Source organism: Bos indicus, chromosome 8, assembly GCF_029378745.1.
Source record: "Bos indicus isolate NIAB-ARS_2022 breed Sahiwal x Tharparkar chromosome 8, NIAB-ARS_B.indTharparkar_mat_pri_1.0, whole genome shotgun sequence".
In the NCBI taxonomy this organism is placed as follows: domain Eukaryota; kingdom Metazoa; phylum Chordata; class Mammalia; order Artiodactyla; family Bovidae; genus Bos; species Bos indicus.
The window spans coordinates 100,569,346-100,586,664 of record NC_091767.1 but is presented as its reverse complement, the minus strand read 5'-3'; positions in this window follow the sequence as shown (position 1 = coordinate 100,586,664).

Below are 17,319 nucleotides of genomic sequence, written 5' to 3'. Positions count from 1 at the left end.
CATCATGGCAAATAGATGGGGAAACAATTGAAATAGTAATGAATTTTATCTTTTTGGGCTACAAAATCACTGCAGGTGGTGACTATAGCCATGACATTAAAAGACACTTGCTCCTTGAAAGGAAAGTTATGACCAACCCAGACAGCATATTAAAAAGCAGAGACATTACTTTGCCAACAAAGGTCCAAGGCTATGGTTTTTCCAGTGGTCATGTATGGATGTGAGAGTTGGACTGTGAAGAAAGCTGAGCACTGAAGAATTGATGCTTTTGAACTGTGGTGTTGGAGAAGACTCTTGAGAGTCCCTTGGACTGCAAGGAGATCCAACCAGTCCATCCTAAAGGAAATCAGTCCTGAATATTCATTGGAAGGACTGATGCTGAAGCTGAAACTCCAATACTTTGGCCACCTGATTTGAAGAACTGACTCATTTGAAAAGACCCTGATGCTGGGAAAGATTGAAGGTGGGAGGAGAGGGGGACGACAGAGGATGAGATGGTTGGATGGCATCACCGACTCAATGGATGTGAGTTTGAGTAGACTCCGGGGTTGGTGATAGACAGAGAGGCCTGGCATGCTGCAGTCTGTGGGGTCTCAAAGAGTTGGACCTTACTGGGTGACTGAACTGAACTGAACTGAACTGTGACTCCAAGCAAGACCCCAACATGGATATTTTTGGCTTATCAAACTTTTTTTGATGGAAGTATACAAAGCCAAGAATATTCAATATATATGCATTAAACCTTCTTAATTTTTTTATTAAGAACTTTTTATTAACCTTCTAACTTTTTATTAAATTATAATTAATGTAGTAAAATATCCAGATCTTGATTTTACAGCTCAATGAATGTTTACAATGTAGTCACATGTTGTGACCACCACACAAGTTATAGAACATTTTCATATCCCTAGAAAGTTTCCTTATGCTACCTTCCAGTCAGCAGCCCCAGTACAAAGGTATTTATACTATTTCTATAGTTATAAATGAGGGCTTGGCTCCTAGCTCAGTCAGTAAAGAATCCGCCTGCAATGAAGGAGACCCAGGTTCGATTCCTGGGTCCAGAAGATCCCCCTGGAGAAGGAAATGGCAACCCACTCCAGTATTCTTGCCTAGAAAATCCCATGGACAGGGGAGCCTGGTATGCTACAGTCCATGGGGTCACAAGAGTCAGACACGACTTAGCGGCTAAACCACCACCACCACCATCATTATAAATTAGTTTTGGCTAGTATTGGAAAAGATCCTGATGCTGGGAAAGATTGAAGGCAGGAGGAGAAGGGGACAACAGAAAATGAGATGGTTGGATAGCATCATTGACTCAATGGACTTGAATTTGAGCACTCTGGGAAATAGTAAAGGACAGGGAAGGCTGGCATGCTGGGATCCATGGGTTCGCAGAGTCAGATACGACCTAGCAGATGAATACACACAGTACTGAGTTGCATAAAAATGGAATCTTACAGTAGGTGCTCCTTTGTGTCTCTTTTTGCCATTTATCCTTGTAGTTAAGTGCATCAGTTGTTTAGTCTTTTTTTACTGCTCTGTAGCAATCCATTGTATGACTGTAGCACGACTTGTTTCTCCAGTCTCCTATTGATGGACTTTTGGGTTATTTCCAGTTTGGGGCTTAGGAATAAAGCTGCTATAAACATTCTTGATCAAATCTTTTTGCGTATGTATTTATTCATTTCTTTTGGGTAAACATAGGAAGAGAATGACTGCATCATGTGGTATATGAATGTTTAACTCGGTTAGAAACTGATAAATATCTTTCCAGTAGGATTTCCACCATTTTTCACTTCCACTGGCATCGTGTGTGAAGGTCAATTGCTTCACTTTCTCATCAGTCCTTTACATTCTCAGTCTTCTAATCGCCGTTTTCATAGTGTGAAATGGTATCTCGCTGATGTTTTAATTTCAATTTTCCTAACTGTCTTTGACCATGGAGGCTAGTATAACAAAAATACCATAGACTGTGTGGCTTAAATAAAAGCATTTCTTTATTTTTTTCTTTTTCCTTAAAAATTTAACTGTATAATTCCATTTCCAGAAGAGGCAAATCCACGCAGACAGAAAGCAGACTGGTGATTGCCAGGGGCTGGGGAAAAAGGGGAATATGCAGTGACTACTGACAGGCATAGGGTTTCTTTTGGAGGTGGTAAGGATGTTTTGGAATTATTCAGGGGTGATAGTTGTACATCCTTGTGAATATACTGAACACAGAATTGTGCACTCTTTAAAATGGTAAATGTTAAGGTGAATATTTTCTCAATAAATAGAATGAAAAGAAAGCAGCAGAAACAAAAAGACCAGATTAAAAAACCAAGCCTTTTGTTTTCTCTACTTTTCCCTTTGCTTTGCCTGTTTTTCAGAATTATTCTGAATACATTGAATTTTGACTCTTGTAATTCTACTCTCTACTGACCAGGCATGGATGGGGTGTCACAGTTTCAGTGTGCTGAGGGCAAGTTCAGAGAAGCCCTAGCCTCCAACAGGAGTCTCATCCCCACGTTTCCATTGAGTTGGGACATCAGGAATCACATTTAAATACAAAGATGTGGATAATACTTCATGGAGAAATTCTTATACCAGACAGCTTTAAAACATGGGTAGGGGCTCTGAAGTATGGAGGATGTGAGGATGAGTTCAGTTCAGTCGCTCATTCATGTCCAACTCTTTGCGACCACAAGAATCACAGCACACCAGGCTTCCCTGTCCATCACCAACTCCCGGAGTTCACTCAAACTCACGTCCATTGAGTTGGTGATGCCATCCAGCCATCTCATCCTCTGTCGTCCCCTTCTCCTCCTGCCCCCAATCCCTCCCAGCATCAGGGTCTTTTCCAATGAGTCAACTCTTCTCATGAGGTGGCCAAAGTACTGGAGTTTCAGCTTCAACATCTGTCCTTCCAATGAACACACAGGACTGATCTTTAGGATGGACTGGTTGGTATTCCTTGCAGGCCAAGGGACTCTCAAGAGTCTTCTCCAACACCACAGTTCAAAAGCATCAGTTCTTCGGCGCTCAGCTTTCTTCACAGTCCAACTCTCACATCCATACATGACCACTGGAAAAACCATAGCCTTGACTAGATGGACCTTGTTGGTAAAGTAATGTCTCTGCTTTTCAATATGCCATCTAGGTTGATCATAACTTTCCTTCCAAGGAGCAAGCGTCTTTTAATTTCATGGCTGCAGTCACCATCTGCAGTGATTTTGAAGCCCCCCAAAATAAACTCTGACACTGTTTCCACTGTTTCCCCATCTATTTCCCATGAAGTGATGGGACCAGATGCCACGATCTTTGTTTTTTGAATGTTGAGCTTTAAGCCAACTTTTTCACTCTCCACTTTCACCTTCATCAAGAGGCTTTTTAGTTCTTCCTCACTTTCTGCCATAAGAGTGGTGTCATCTGCATATCTGAGGTTATTGATATTTCTCCCAGCAATCTTGATTCCAGCTTGTGCTTCTTCCAGCCCAGCATTTCTCACAATGTACTCTGCATATATGTTAAATAAGCAGGGTGACAATATACAGCCTTGATGGACGCCTTTTCCTATTTGGAACCAGTCTGTTGTTCCATGTCTAGTTCTAACTGTTGTTTCCTGACCTGCATATAGATTTCTTAAGAGGCAGGTCAGGTGGTCTGGTATTCCCATCTCTTGAAGAATTTTCCACAGTTTATTGTGATCCACACAGTCAAAGGCTTTGGCATTGTCAATAAAGCATACATAGATGTTTTTCTGGAACTCTCTTGCTTTTTCCATGATCCAGTGGATGTTGGCAATTTGATCTCTGGTTCCTCTGCCTTTTCTAAAACCAGCTTGAACATCTGGAAGTTCATGGTTCACGTATTGCTGAAGCCTGGCTTGGAGAATTTTGAGCATTACTTTACTAGCGTGTGAGATGAGTGCAATTGTGCGGTAGATATGCAGATGATACCACCCTTATGGCAGAAAGTGAAGAGGAACTAAAAAGCCTCTTGATGAAGGTAAAAGAGGAGAGTGAAAAAGTTGGCTTAAAACTCCACATTCAGAAAATGAAGATCATGGCATATGGTCCTATCACTTCATGTATGGATGTGAGAGTTGGACTGTGAAGAAAGCTGAGTGCCGAAGAACTGATGCTTTTGAACTGTGGTGTTGGAGAAGACTCTTGAGAGTCCCTTGGAATGCAAGGAGATCCAACCAGTCCATTCTGAAGGAGATCAGCCCTGGGATTTCTTTGGAAGGAATGAAAGCTGAAACTCCAGTACTTTGGCCACCTCATGAGAAGAGTTGACTCATTGGAAAAGACTCTGATGCTGGGAGGGATTAGGGGCAGGAGGAGAAGGGAACTACAGAGGATGAGATGGCTGGATGGCATCACTGACTCGATGGACGTGAGTCTGAGTGAACTCCGGGAGTTGATGATGGACAGGGAGGCCTGGCATGCTGCGATTCATGGGGTCACAAAGAGACGGACACGAATGAGTGACTGAACTGAACTGAACTGAACTTGAGCATTCTTTGGCATTGCCCTTCTTTGGGATTGGAATGAAAACTGACCTTTTCCCGTCCTGTGGCCACTGCTGAGTTTTCCAGTTTTGCTGGCATATTGAGTGCAGCACTTTCACAGCATCATCTTTCAGGATTTGAAATAGGTCAACTGGAATTCCATCACCTCCACTAGCTTTGTTCATAGTGATGCTTTCTAAGGCCCACTTGAATTCACATTCCAGGATGTCTGGCTCTAGGTGAGTGATCACACCCAGTGATTATCTGGGTCGTGAAGATTTTTTTTTGTACAGTTCTTCTGTGTATTCTTGCCACCTCTTCTTAATATCTTCTGCTTCTGTTAGGTCCCTACCATTTCTGTCCTTTATCGAGCCCATCTTTGCATGAAATGTTCCCTTGGTATCTCTAATTTTCTTGAAGAGATCTCTAGTCTTTCCCATTCTGTTGTTTTCCTCTATTTCTTTTCATTGATTGCTGAGAAAGGCTTTCTTATCTCTTCTTGCTATTCTTTGGAACTCTGCATTCAGATGCTTATATCTTTCCTTTTCTCCTTCGCTTTTCGCTTCTCTTCTTTTCACAGCTATTAGTAAGGCCTCCTCAGACAGCCATTTTGCTTTTTTGCATTTCTTTTCAATGGGGATGGTCTTGATCCCTGTCTGCTGTACAATGTCATGAACCTCAGTTCCATAATTCATCAGGCACTCTATCAGATCTAGTCCCTTAAATCTATTTCTCACTTCCACTGTATAATCATAAGGGATTTGATTTAGGTCATACCTGAATGGTCTAGTGGTTTTCCCCACTTTCTTCAATTTAAGTCTGAATTTGGCAATAAGGAGTTCATGATCTGAGCCACAGTCAGCTCCTGGTCTTGTTTTTGCTGACTGTATAGAGCTTCTCCATCTCTGGCTGCAAAGAATATAATCAATCCGATTTTGGTGTTGACCATCTGGTGATGTCCATGTGTAGAGACTTCTCTTTTGTTGTTGGAAGAGGGTGTTTGCTATGACCAGTGCGTTCTCTTGGCAAAACTCTATTAGCCTTACCCTGCTTCATTCCGTATTCCAAGGCCAAATTTGCCTGTTACTCCAGGTGTTTCTTGACTTCCTACTTTTGCATTCCAGTCCCCTATAATGAAAAGGACATCTTTTTTGGGGGTTAGTTCTAAAAGGTCTTGTAGGTCTTCATAGAACTGTTCAACTTCAGCTTCTTCAGCATTACTGTTTGGGGCATAGACTTGGATTACTGTGATATTGAATGGTTTGCCTTGGAAATGAACAGAGATCATTCTGTCATTTTTGAGACTGCATCCAAGTACTAAATTTCAGACTCTTTTGTTGACCATGATGGCTACTCCATTTCTTCTACGGGATTCCTGCCTGCAGTAGTAGATATAATGGCCATCTGAGTTAAATTCACCCATTCCAGTCCATTTTAGTTCGTTGATTCTTAGAATGTTGACGTTCACTCTTGCCATCTCCTGTTTGACCACTTCCAATTTGACTCATGGACCTAACATTCCAGGTCCCTATGCAATATTGCTCTTTACAGCATCCCTGTTTGTGTGTGGAATTATTAATTATAGATATTATCTCATATTTCCCACATTCTCCTTTAAAAAAAAAGTTTTTTCTTTGTGTCTTAATTTGTTTCTGTTGATCTGTCCTCAATTCATCGATTCTTTCTTCTGCTATATCTAATCTGATATTAAGCCCATCCAGTGCCTTCCTCGTTTTAAAAGTCTATGTTGTTGTTCATTTGCTCAGTCATGTCTGCCTCTTTGCAACCCCATGGACTGGAGCACGCCAGGCTTCCCTGTCCTTCATCATCTCCTGGAGCTTGCTCAGATTCACATGCATTCAATCGATGATGCCATCCAACCATCTTGTCCTCTGTGGCCCCCTTCTCCTGCCCTCAATCTTTCCCAGCATCAGGATCTGCTGCTGCTGTTTCCATCTCTCTGTTGAAATTATATAGCTTTTCATAAATTAGGTCTATTTTTGCTCTAATTTAAAAAATACTTCTAATAGTGATTTTGTAGTCATTTTCAGTCAATCCCACATTTGGGTCATATATAATTCTCCTTCTATAGATTTTATTTTTCCTTTGAATAAGAATCACATTTTCTTTCTTTCCATGACTCAACTTTTTATTGTGTTTAAAAATTCTAGAGATTGAAGTAAATATTGCTTTCCTCCAGAGGGGGGATATCTTTTCTTATCAGGCAGCTGAAGAGCAGTAGAGAAAATTTTTGCTTTGATCCTATCAGGAACATCAGAATTTAAGCTGGTTTGCAGTTCAGTTAGTTTTAGGTTGCATTTGTGTTCACATTTCTTGAGAATGCAATCTTATCTGTATGTATAACAGGTTCTTCTTTTTAGTGGACTTTGTGTTTGCTTTCCAGCTCTACCCCAGATTCCCTATTGCTTCTTTCAGACACCAAGCAGAAGTCCAGAGGGGAGAATTACTGGGAGAAAGGACTAGCTATGCATTTGGGGTTCCTAAGATTCTATTCCACTATACCAGCTCACATGGCATTTTCACCATGCCAGGTAAAAGTTTAACTGGTTTCTTCCTTCCCTAGCAGATTGTTTCTGTGTAAACTCAGCAAGGGTTCCTAGGAGAAGAGCATTCCAGGGTCCACTCACCCAGGAAGGGCCTGTTACTCTCTGAAAGTCTGCAGATTATTTTCATTCATAGCTCTCCAGTGTGTTAAAACATAGGAAGTTTTAGCTAATCCATATTTTAGTAATTTTTGCGCTAAGAACAATGACCTGTCACAACCTTCTGCATCTTTGTTGTTGTTGTTTAGTCACTAAGTTGTGTCTGACTCTTTATGAATCCATGAACTACATCATGCCAAGCTTGCCTGTCCTTCACTATCTCTGCGAGTTTGCCCAAACTCCTGTACATTGAGTTAGTGCTGTTATCACCATCTTATCCTCTGTTGCTCTCTTCTCCCTCCTGCCCTCAATCTTTCCCAGCATCAGGGTCTTTTCCAATGAGTCAGCTCTTTGCATCAGGTGGCCAAAGTATTAGAGCTTCAGCTTCAGCATCAGTCCTTTCGATGAATATCAGGGTTGATATCCATTAGGACTGACTGGTTTGATCTTCTTGCAGTCTGTGGGACTCTCAAGAGTCTTCTCCAGCACCATATTTAACCTGAAGTAAAACTCTGCAGTAGAATTACGGGGTGAAATCCACTATGAATTGACATTTGCATCACAGAAATTTAGAACATATTATAATTTTACACTGCAGTATTGGCACAAGAGTATGCCAATGTAGATGAGTCAAACAGAATAGGAAGTAAAAAAAAAACATAAAAAGTTTTACCTTGTGATAAATATGGTTATCCCCCAAATTTTGCAAGTTAATGTATTATTCAACATAAGGAAAAAAGTATCTGTTCGTAAAAAAATTAATTTAGAGCCTCTTTTCATCCAGTACTCAAACAGAGATTACATAGAAGTCAATCTAAAAGATGAAACTACAAGATAAAAATTCCTAAAAATATGGAGGAACAGATCCTGCTTACAGGGTTAGTAAAAAATTTTGAAGTGAAATTAAAGAAAAGAATAAGAAACACAACTTTTCTATCTCAAAAATTACCATGAACAAATTTAGAGAAGAGCTAACACCTATACTACTCAAACTCTTCCAGAAAATTGCAGAGGAAGGTAAACTTCCAAACTCATTCTATGAGGCCACCATCACCCTAATACCAAAACCTGACAAAGATGCCACAAGAAAAGAAAACTATAGGCCAATATCACTGATGAACATAGATGCAAAAATCCTTAACAAAATTCTGGCAAACAGAATCCAACAACATATTAAAAAGATCATATACATCATGACCAAGTGGGCTTTATCCCAGGGATGCAAGGATTCTTCAATATCCACAAATCAATCAATCTAATACACCACATTAACAAGTTAAAAAATAAAAACCATATGATTATCTCAGTAGATGCAGAGAAAGCCTTTGACAAAATTCAACATCCATTTATGATAAAAACTCTCCAGAAAGCAGGAATAGAAGGAATATACCTTAACATAATAAAAGCTATATATGACAAACCCACAGCAAACATTATCCTCAATGGTGAAAAATTGAAAGCATTTCCCCTAAAATCAGGAACAAGACAAGGGTGCCCACTTTCAACACTACTATTCAACATAGTGGAAGTTTTGGCCACAGCAATCAGAGCAGAAAAAGAAATAAAAGGAATCCAGATTGGAAAAGAAGAAGTAAAACTCTCACTGTTTGCAGATGACATGATCCTCTACATAGAAAACCCTAAGGACTCCACCAGAAAATTACTAGAGCTAGTCAATGAATATAGTAAAATTGCAGGATATAAAATCAGCACACAGAAATCTCTTGCATTCCTATACACTAACAATGAGAAAACAGAGAAAATTAAGGAAACAATTCCATTCACCATTGCAATGAAAAGAATAAAATACTTAGGAATATATCTACCTAAAGAAACAAAAGACCTATATATAGAAAACTATAAAACACTGGTGAAAGAAATCAAAGAGGACACTAATAGATGGAGAACTATACCGTGTTCATGGATCAGAAGAATCAATATACTGAAAATGAATGTACTACCCAAAACAATTTATAGATTCAATGCAAACCCTATCCAGCTACCAATGGTATTTTTCAGAGAACTAGAACAAATAATTTCACAATTTGTATGGAAATACAAAAAACCTCAAATAGCCAAAGTAATCATGAGAAAGAAGAATGGAACTGGAGGAATCAACCTGCCTGACTTCAGTCTCTACTACAAAGCCACAGTCATCCATACTATATGGTACTGGCATAAAGACAGAAATATAGATCAATGGGACAAAATAGAAAGCCCAGAGATAAATCTATGCACCTATGGACACCTTATCTTTGACAAAGGAGGCAAGAATATACATTGGAGAAAAGACAATCTCTTTAGCAAATGGTGCTGGGAAAACTGGTCAACCACTTGTAAAAGAATGAAACTAGAACACTTTCTTACACCATACACAAAAATAAACTGAAAATGGATTAAAGATCTAAACGTAAGATCAGAAACTATAAAACTCCTAGAGGAAAACATAGGCAAAACACTCTCCAACATAAACCACAGCAGGATCCTCCATGACTCACCTCCCAGGATGTTGGAAATAAAAGCAAAAATAAACAAATGGGACCTAACTAAAATTAAAAGCTTCTGCACAACAAAGGAAACTATAAGCAAGGTGAAAAGACAGCCTTCAGAATGGGAGAAAATAATAGCAAATGAAGCAACTGACAAAAAATTAATCTCAAAAATATACAAGCAACTCCTGCAGCTCAATTCCAGAAAAATAAACAACCCAATCAAAAAGTGGGCCAAAGAACTAAACAGACATTTCTCCAAAGAAGACATACAGATGGCTAACAAACATATGAAAAGATGCTCAACATCACTCATTATCAGAGAAATGCAGTCAAAACCACAATGAGGTACCATTTCACGCCAGTCAAAATGGCTGTGATCCAAAAGTCTACAAGCAATAAATGCTGGAGAGGGTGTGGAGAAAAGGGGACCCTCTTACACTGTTGGTGGGAATGCAAACTAGTACAGCCACTATAGAGAACAGTGTGGAGATTGCTTAAAAAACTGGAAATAGAACTGCCATATGACCCAGCAATCCCACTGCTGGGCATACACACCGAGGAAACCAGAATTGAAAGAGACATGTGTACCCCAGTGTTCATCACAGCACTGTTTATAATAGCCAGGACATGGAAGCAACCTAGATGTCCATCAGCAGATGAATGGATAAGAAAGCTGTGGTACATATACACAATGGAGTATTACTCAGCCATTAAAAAGAATACATTTGAATCAGTTCTAATGAGGTGGATGAAACTGGAGCCTATCATACAGAGTGAAGTAAGCCAGAAAGAAAAACAGCAATACAGTACACTAATGCATATATATGGAATTTAGAAAGATGGTAATGATAACCCTGTATGCAAGACAGCAAAAGAGTCACAGATGTATTGAACAGTCTTTGGACTCTGTGGGAGAGGGCGAGGGTGGGATGATTATGGGAGAATGGCATTGAAACATGTAAATTATCACATGTGAAATGAATCGCCAGTCCAAGTTTGATGCATGATACAGGGTGCTCGGGGCTGGTGCACTGGGATGACCCAGAGGGATGGGATGGGGAGGGCAGAGGGAGGGGGGGTTCAGGATGGGGGCACATGTACACCCATGGCAGATTCATGTCAATCTATGGCAAAACCAATACAATATTGTAAAGTAAATAAATAAATAAAACTGAAAAAAAAAATCCAAAGTTCCTGGCACACAGTAGGTGCTCACAGCATAGACTACAGTTCTCCTAATTCCTCTAATCAAAACACTGGTCACCCATGTCCTTGGAATTCCATTCCCACCATTACAGAAGTCTGCAGCATTTAAAATATGTAGAAGTCAAAAAGTGAATTACCTAAAATATAATTAATTTGTAATATTTCAGAAGACTAGTTTGCTTCTATTCAGTATACTTCAGTAGCTATGTTTTTCTGTGCTCATGATTGTGGTACTTTTATATGTAACATACTTTTAATATGTTTCTTTGTGAAAACTGATTTTCTCAGAACTCACTAGAACTTAGGTCTGGATAGAGTCAATATAATAATTCCACTGGCATATGTCCAAGGCTGACAAAGAAAGTCCAGCTCTTTCAAATCTTAATTGGTTATTCCTCTGGTGTTTTACTTGAGCTCATATTCTCCTACTCTGTGTACCCATTTGAATGTCTGATATTCCTGAAACTTCTGAGAATTGAGACTCAGCACCATCACCACTGCTGGTGTCTACCATGACAACATTGATGACTTTGCCGAAAGATAATTTCCCAAATCCTCAGGCCCTTAAGGGGTCTGAATGTCACTGCAATTCCTTTAGTCTTCACCAAAGCAGAGTTATGTTTCTGGGGGCAGAATGGGGAAGCTTGCCTCCTTCCTGATCTATGTCATGCTCTGTCACCTGGATAACACTATGCTCCTTTTTCTTCCTTGAGGTAATAGCTAATTTACAACTTACAATCCTTTTGTTTATTCCAAGGTACTAGACCTGGAACCAAAGAAAGAAAAGGCCAAAGAATGCTCAAAACTACCACACAATTGCACTCATCTCACATACTAGTAAAGTAACGCTCAAAATTCTCCAAGCCAGCCTTCAGCAATACCATGAACCATGAACTTCCAGATGTTAAAGCTGGTTTTAGAAAAGGCAGAGGCACCAGAGATCAAGTTTCCAACATCTGCTGGATCATCGAAAAAGCAAGAGAGTTCCAGAAAAACATCTATTTCTGCTTTATTGACTATGCCAAAGCCTTTGACTGTGTGGATCACAATAAACTGTGGGAAATTCTGAAAGAGATGGGAATACCAGACCACCTGACCTGCCTCTTGAGAAATCTGTATTCAGGTCAGGAAGCAACAGTTAGAACTGGACATGGAACAACAGACTGGTTCCAAATAGGAAAAGGAGTATGTCAAGGCTGTATATTGTCACCCTGCTTATTTAACTTTTATGCAGAGTACATCATGAGAAACACTGGGCTGAAGGAAGCACAAGCTGGAATCAAGATTGCCAGGGGAAATACCAATAACCTCAGATATGCAGATGACACAACCCTTATGGCAGAAAATGAAGAAGAATTAAAGAGCCTCTTGATGAAAGTGAAAGAGGAGAGTGAAAAAGTTGGCTTAAAACTCAACATTCATAAAACTAAGATCATGGCATCCTGTCCCATCACTTCATGGAAAATAGATGGAGAAACAGTGGAAACAGTGGCTGGCTTTATTTTTTAGGGCTCCAGAATCACTGCTGATGGTGATTGCAGCCATGAAATTGAAAGATGCTTTCTCCTTGGGAGGAAAGTTATGACCAACCTAGACAGCATATTAAAAAGCAGAGACATTACTTTGCCAACAAATGTCCGTCTAGTCAAGGCTATGGTCTTTCCAGTAGTCATGTATGAATGTGAGAGTTGGACTATAAAGAAAGCTGAGCACCAAAGAATTGATGCTTTTGAACTGTGGTGTTGGAGAAGACTCTTGAGAGTCCCTTGGACTGCAAGGAGATCCAAACAGTCCATCCTAAAGGAGATTAGTCCTGGGTGTTCACTGGAAAGACTGATGTTGAAGCTGAAACTCCAATACTTTGGTCACCTGATGTGAAGAGCTGACTCATTTGAAAAGACCCTGATGCTGGGAAAAATTGAAGGCAGGAGGAGAAGGGGACGATGGTTGGATGGCATCACCAAGTCAATGGGCATGAGTTTGGGTAGGCTCTGGGAGTTGGTGAGGGAGGCCTGGCGTGTTGCATTCCATGGGGTTGCAAAGAGTCAAACACGACTGAGCGACTGAACTGAACTGAACTGAGACCTGGAACCAAAACCAAGATATAACCTTTTATTCCATCTCAATTAGAGAGTGGTCTGCAAAGCTAAGTTCATCTGAACTTTCTTGACACACAAATGAGTGCAGACATAAGAACACCTACGATACCTGGTCCACCCCTTGTCTGTCTTGTCCAGATATGCATCAATCTCCTTTATGATCATCTACAACTCACAAGACACATTCACAGGCTGAGTTAGAAATGAACTATATGGGACTTTCCTGGTAGTCCAGTGGGTAAGAATCTTCAGTGCAGGGATGTGGGTTTGATTCCTCATTGGTGAACTAAGAGCCCACATGCTGCAGAGCAACCAAGCCCACATGTGGAACTCCTAAGCCCTTGAGCTCTGAAGCCTGTGTGCCACAGTTAGAGTCTGTGTGCAGCAGTGAAAGACCCACGTGATGCAACAGAGCTCCTGCATGCCCCAACTGAGACTTAACACAGCCAAATAAATAAATATATAGAAAAGGAATTAATAACGCTCCATTCCCTTGTCTCTTTCTGAATTTTTCCTTCACAAATGTCAAGAAGGAATGAGTGATGCTGCATTCTTGATATTTTTTTTAATTTTCCTTCACACATGGTGGAAACTCTGCTTCAACACTGACTTTACTGTTAATACTTGTTTGACTGCCACTGAACCATTTTGCTGCATTTCATTTTCTTTCTCCATGTGGTACATCAGTATCTTTATCTGTAGTCCAGGGGCATGGTGACACCACACTTGATTAGAGGGAAGCAAGTGGTAGAGGAGCCTAAGGCAGACATAGTAAAACTCTTTAAGACTCTAAACCAGTGAATCCACTAAAGAGGCAAAAACCTCTATAAGAAAGAGGACTGACCTTCTGAGCTTTTGTCCCTCTGGGAATATTAGTTTTACCTTTCTTGTGCAAGTGATAGCAGCCAGACTGGGAACTTTGGATAGATTATTTATTCAGTGTGACAGCCCCTCCTCCTCCTTCCCTCCCTCCAACCCCTTTACCCCTGACCTTTCCAGACTCAAGTTTTTTTAAACAAATCTCATCAAAGAATCAAAATTAGATGACTAGGCATTGATCACTTGAGTTAGCTTTGTTTCTTTGTCCCAAAAAAAAAAAAAAAAAATGTTTAAACATTTCCCAGGTGATTTTTACCTGTGGAAATTAATGGCAGCAATAACAACCTTTTAAAAATGTTATCTTATCTCACCAATGATCAGAAAAAAAGAATTCTGTATTTCCAACTGCAGTGTATGATAGAAGGGGAAATGAATTCTTGAAAGAGGCCTGTTCATTACAGCTTTCTCTTGTTAAAAGAGAGATTGCTCAATGGGAAATGAAAGATCACAAATCTTCTCCTTTTGGAACCAAAAGATAGAGTTATAATACCTCAACAAAAATAAAACCTTCTCCCTCAATGAGCTACTCAAACACTGCTCTGCTTGAATAATGTGCTAAGGCTTACGATGCGGTAATTACTCCAAGGAGGCTGCAGGGAAAGGAAAGTACATTCCAGACACCTAATCATTTACAATTGAGTTTAATGAGGTAGTAATTTACAGCTTTGGGGGTGGAAGTACGGGAAGGTCCCTGCCAGGGACTGGGCAGACTCTTTAAAATGCTGGAGTTTAATGAAAGCATTGAAGGGTGGACTCATGTAGCTGAACTTGTGTAATTCCATCTGCTCAGGACTTGGACAGGAAGTAAATGACAGGGCACTTGGGACCTACATCTGGAAACAACATGTTTCAAAGGATTTCATAAATCGTGCAGTAAAAGAAGAAGAAGAAAGAAGGAAAAAAACAGAGGTGAAAGGGTATAATTATAGGGGGATGGGGAAGCACAACAGAGAAGGGCCATGGCAGGTTGTTTTTACTTTGAAGAAATAACATCTTCTAATGTCAAGGTCAGTCATGATAATAGTTGACAAAACACAATAGTCAAGCTCAATGTGAAGACAGAAGGGACTGAGGTTTCTTTTCTGGGTACTATTTGGGTGAAGACTGCAGAGGAGTTCAGTATCCATTGAATTGATCTGAATACTCCTTTTCAGTCTTCCAGTAATGTTTCTGGTACCTTCTTTATTGTCATTATTTCTTGGTTCATAGTATAGCAGCTTAATGTTACTTTTTGTTCACTGATACTTTTAAAATCAAGCTAGCACAAGAAGAGTTTGTCTTGAGATGGCAAAGGCTCAGGACATAAATATGTAGTGTGGGGGTAGAAAGTAGCTGCTAGACTGGCCTTTCATTAATTCATGCCAATGACTGACATATGCAAAATCAGTGTTTGTTTTCTTCTCACTTAGGCTGAATGTCCTTCACATTTCATTTTATGTTACCCCATTTCAACTCTCTCAAGGGTAAACCTTGTTCTACCCAATTTCCAAATCCTCAAAAGCAAGGTTTCCTCATTTTTTCCTTTTCTAATTGTTTCTGGAAGTTGGGAAGAAAATTGAAGGAATGGTGAGAGTAGACCAAAGGGAACAGAGAGAAACTTTTGCATTTCTTGAGCTTGAAGAGCATGTATCCAGGTGAAAGGAAGTCTGTGTGTCATGCAGGCAAGTAGTATCAGGCAGGGAAACCATGATCACGGTCACATTCACCATTGTAATCCCTGAGAGCAGGGCTTGAGCATTTACTCTGTGCTGGGTGGTTTATATGTTGTTTTGTTAATTCTTTCAGTTACTGTGAAAGTAGGAAACAGCCATACTTTTATGTCACTTGGCAGATGAGAAAACTGAGGCTCATCGAAGTGAATTTCACTAGGATAGTAGGTTGAAAGGAGAATTCAAATGCAAGTCTGTCTGATTTGAGAGCTTATAATCATTTAATTTCCCTTCATGGATCACAGCCTTGTGGCAAAGAGGCTTGTGGAACTCAGTGAAGCTATGAGCCATGCTGTGCAGTGCCACCCAAGATGAACAGTCATCATGAACAATCAAGATTGCTGGCAAAAATATCAAAGACCTCAGATATGCAGGTAATACCATTCTAATGGCAGAAAGTGAAGAGGAACTAAAGAGTCCCTTGATGAGGGTGAAAGAGGAGAGTGAAAAAGCTAGCTTCAAATTCAACATTCAAAAAACTAAGATCATGGCCTCCAGACCCATCACTTCATGGAAAATGGAAGAGGAAAAAGTGAAAACAGTGACATTTTATTTTCTTGGGCTTCAAAATCACTGCAGACAGTGAATGCAGCAATGAAATTAAAAGACCCTTGCTCCTTAGAAGGAAAATTATGGCAAATCTAGACAGCATATTAAAAAACAAAAACACCACTTTGCATATAGTCAAAGCTATGGTTTTACCAGTAGTCATGTACAGATGTGAGAGTTGGACCATAAAGAAGACTGAGCACTGAAGAATTGATGGTTTTGAATTGTGGTGCTAGGGAAGATTCTTGAGAGTCCCTTGGACTGCATGGAGATCAAACCAGTCAGTCCTAAAGGAAATCAACCCTGAATATTCACTGGAAGGACTGATGCTGAAGCTGAAGCTCCAATACTTTGGCCACCTAATGTGAAGAGCCAATTCATTAGAAAAGACCCTGATGCTGGGAAAGATTGAAGGCAGGAGGAGAAGGGGATAACAGAGGATGAGATCATTAGATGGCATCACCAACTCAATGGACATGAATTTAAGCAAACTCTGGGAGACAGTGGAGAACAAAGGAGCCTGTCATGCTGCAGTCCATGGGGTTGCAGAGTCAGACATGACTGAAAAACAATCTTTTAACTCCTATATTACCTTGAATTTTATATGTTTGGATGTCAGACTGAAGGGACTTTAAAAAGATTTGGCCAGAATGCAGAGTCATAGTCCTAATGACATCCAGGAAACCATTCCATCCCCCTACCACCCACCAAAGCAATAACTTTAAAGTATCTCATATGATGTTTGGACTACTCAACACACACACACAAAAAAAGTAGTGTTATTTTTTCTCAAGTAATTTTTAACCATAGAATATTAGAATGTTGCTCAAAGAAAAAGGAAAATTGGTTTTTAAAAGCTTTATTTTCCTGTTTTCCAGAGAATTGAGCTGTTTTCCATGTCTAAGTTTTGAACATGTTAGTTGCTCAGTCGTGTTCAACTCTTTGTGACCCCATAAACTGTAGCTCACCAGGCTTCTCTGTCCATGGAAATCTTCAGACAAGAATACTGGAATGGGTAGCCATTCTTTTCTTCAGGGAATCCAAGAATTGAACCTGGGTCTCCTGCCTTGCAGGTGGATTCTTTACTGTCTGAGTCACCAGGGAAGGCTGGTGGGCTTCCCAGCTGGCACTAGTGGTAAAGGATCTGCCTACCGATGCAGCAGATGCAAGGTTCAATCCCTGGGTCGGGAAGATGCCCTGGAATAGAAAATGGCAACCTGCTCTAGT